Genomic DNA, 3,945 nt, shown 5'->3' with positions numbered 1-3,945 from the left:
CACATACCTCAACCTAGACCTGGGCTGCTATAGGGCCAGACATGGTCCTCAGCAGCAGCCTGGGCCCAGGTGATAATGGCCCTGGTGGCAGCACAGGCCACCCAGATCTGTATGGTTTCTGCTATGACATGGCCCCCTAGACTCAAACAAAGCTGAAGGCTACAGCCCAGATCCTGGATCTCTGTGTGGGTCCTACTGGCAATGTGAGCCACAGACTTCAAACACAGACCCCAGCTACAGCTGGTCCACGGACCCAGACATGGCCTGAGACAGCAGCTCAGCAGAGTTGACATCCTAGCTCCAAGTGGTAGCATTGGCCACTCATATCAGGATGGCTCTGGAAACAGACGCCAACAAGGCCACAAGTTATGGCCCAGATCTGTCTTCACATGGCCTTTGACAGCAACATAGGCGATAGATATCAACACAGACCTTGACTGCAGTAGGATCACGAACCCAGACATATTCCTTGCCATTAGCCCGGGTTTCATTGTCACCATGACCCCAGACCACTGGAATCAGCATGCCCCTCAATGGAAACAGGAGCTTGGACATCAACACAGAACCTGGATGCTGTAGGATGAGGAACCCAGAAATGGCCCTTGGCCCAGCCCTGACATCACCATAGCCCCAGGTGGTAAACAGACTTCTAACACCAGCCTATTCCTCACCATCTCTGTTTCTTCCTTTCTGTCTCTTTTCATATTGCATGCACCCGTCTGCTCTCTTCCTCCACCATCCCTCTACCACATATTTGCTTATCATGATGGGGCCCATGGATATCTTCCCACTGGCCAGGGTCTTGAGGACCCTGCAGAACTGCATGGCAGGGGCATGGACGTCTTCCCTTAAAAGTTCTTTATATATTCTCAACACAGGTCTATTTTTTAATTAGATATGAATTGCAATTATTTTCTCCAAGTCTGTGGTTTGCTTTGTATTTTCTTAATTCTTTTTTTTTTTTTTTCTGCGTAGCCTTGGTTGTCCTGGAACTCGTTTTGTAAATCAGGATGGCCTTGAATTCAGAGACCCACCTCCCAAGTGCTGGGATTAAAGGCATGTGTCACCAACACTCAGTTCATTTTCTTAATTTTTTGAAAAGCAAAAATAAATCTTGGTAAAGCACAGTTCATTCATGTTTGCTTCCCTGAACTGTGCTTTTAGTGTTACATCTTGGAAATCTTTGCCTAATTTAAGATCTCAAAAACTCTCTCTATATTTTCTTTTACAAGGTTTTGATTTTTGGCTATATTTAGGTCTCTGGGTCACTTTATGTTCAGATTTGATATATGATCAAAACTACATATTTCTGGGTAGTTTAACTGGAGAGATAAATTTTAAGACAATATTGTGGCAGAGAAAATTTAGTGTCTTAATCATGTATTGTTCTTCCTAAGTACACAGGAAGAGTGCATCTCTGTTTCTTCACAAGCAGGCAAATATGATTGTCTTAATCTACACCACTGGTTCTCAACCTGTGGTTCTGACCCCTTTGGGGTTGAATGTTCTTTTCACAGGGGTTGCATATCAGATATCCTGCATATGATTCATAGCAGTAGTAAAATTAGAGTTATGAAATAGCAATGAAATAGTTTTATGGCTGAGGGGTCACAATATGAGGGACTGTATTAAAGGATCACAGCATTGGGAAGGTTGAGATCCCCCAGTCCATACAATATTCACAGAGATAGTGTGTCATCTTCTAAATTTCACCATGCAACTCTTTGCATGATCATGCACACTCACCATATATCCTTTTTAGGCTGAACTTGGCTACCATGTGTCCAAAATAGCAAAACCACAAAAGGATTTCAGATCCTGAACTAGCACACAAAAGATCATTTTAGTTGTTTACTGCTGCATAATAAACTACCCAAAACCTGAGTGATTCACATAACAATGTTTCATTATCTCTTTGATTATGAGTTGACTGGGCTCAGTAATGGTTCTTGCTTTGGACATTGCACAATTAATAGCATTTGTGGCTTAGGACTATAGTTAGTCATCTGATGGCTCAGCTGGAGATGTCCAAGATGATAGCTATGTCCTAGGATCTTATCTGGGTTCACCAAGAGTATGTAGACACTTGTTCTCTACATGTGGCCCCAGAATATCTCAGCCTGGTAGTTGTGTTTCTAGAGGCGGCATCCCATTTCTGGTAGCCTGATATGTATGTATGTATGTATGTAGCCAACTATTTAAAAACTATCTATACTTTGTAGGTTCAACATCATATCTATCATATTTTATTGATAATAGTGGTCATAGAGCCTGGACTGAAGAGGACAGTATATGTTGCTCTTAATGGGACAGTGGCAAAATTCCATTGCTGAATAGCATATGTCATGAACCTCTTAAGTGATACTGTATTTCATGTCCTGTCATCAGACCTTTTTTTTTTTAAATGTAATGATGTCAAGTGTAAAGCAAGCAATTATGATTGTTACAGGTTTCTGTTCCCTTCACTTAAAAAAAATGTTCATTTCTCTCCATAATACTTATTGTCATACCAGTTATGTTTTCTGGGATTACTATTGCTACCCAGCTAGTTTACATCATGGCTTAACACTTTTTTACATTTTGTTTCCTCTTTAATAGATACTTTGCATTGCCTCCCCTTCTCTTAGTTGTTTGTTATGTTTGAAGATTTGTTTACTGAATATGTTTATGATGATGGTGTACAGTCTTGATATACTACCATAAATTATTTATTTTACAGTGGTGAATGCTATAATTCTTTAACTCTATTTGTTAATTCTGTCCCTAACAGGTTTCTATATTTTAAATTTCACATGACATTATTGTTGCTGTTTTAAACAGTCAACAATTATCTAATTTTTCTCTTCTGAAGGGTACTTTTCACATTTGTGTGTTTCACCTGTCATTCATGTTAATTTTTGCTTCTTAGAAGATGTCTTTTTGTATTCCCCCCTTCTGATGTTCATTTGTTTTGTGGGACAGTGTTCCACTTTGTAGCTCTGACTGGCCTGGTGCTCACTATATAGCCCTACTTACCCTTGAGCTCACAGATATGCTGCCTCGGCCTCTGGAATATGGGGATTAAAGGTGTGTGGAGGCCTTGCTTTTATTTCTTAAGGATATGGGGATTAAAGGAGTGTGGTGGCCTTGCTTTTATTTCTTAAGTATGGGGATTAAAGGTGTGGTGGCCTTGCTTTTATTTCTTAAGGATATGGGGATTAAAGGCGTGTGGTGGCCTTGCTTTATTTCTTAAGGATGTTTCTGCTGAATCTGAATTTGTTGCTACTATTGGTATTTTGTTACTTATGCAGTCATAAATGATCAGCAACACAACACAAAATCTGAGCATGTATTTGAGGTGGTTCTACAGACAGATAAAAACATCAGATCCTCTATTTAGTTCAGATCATCTATTTAGTTCTATATTCATAATAAAATAATACTCTTAATTTCTTATTAACATCAGAGCACTGCTAAAGATATTGGTTCAATAGGTTTATTTATACACATGCTGTTACTTTCTACTGCAGATAATTATAGTTTCTTTTGAGAATTTTTGTTAATAAAAAAGGAGGTGTGTGTGTGTGTGTGTGTGTGTGGTGTTAATGAGTGGAAAGTTGGTTCATTGGTGGCTACTCTTTCAGAGGACCTGATCTGATGTCCTCTGCTATCCTCCAGGGCACCCGCACATGCATGGCACGCATATACACCACAGCTAAAAATTAAAAATAGAAGGTGGGGGAGTGTTCAACAGCTAAGGTTGAATCATGACCTTAAAAAGGTTGACTTTAACACGTGGATAAGACCTAACAGAACGAGATACCTTTTTATTGTGAACACATGCTCATTTTTCATTATGTTTTTTAAAATGTCTATTGTTACAAACATGGATTTACGTTGCATCGAGCTTGGATTGTTTCCAGGCCCGGGTCCCACGTGCTCTTCCACGGTCGCCATGGCTACCTG

The sequence above is a fragment of the Phodopus roborovskii genome, unplaced genomic scaffold (assembly GCF_943737965.1).
Source record: "Phodopus roborovskii unplaced genomic scaffold, PHOROB, whole genome shotgun sequence".
Classification (NCBI taxonomy): Eukaryota; Metazoa; Chordata; class Mammalia; order Rodentia; family Cricetidae; genus Phodopus; species Phodopus roborovskii.
Note: the sequence above shows the minus strand (reverse complement) of the source record.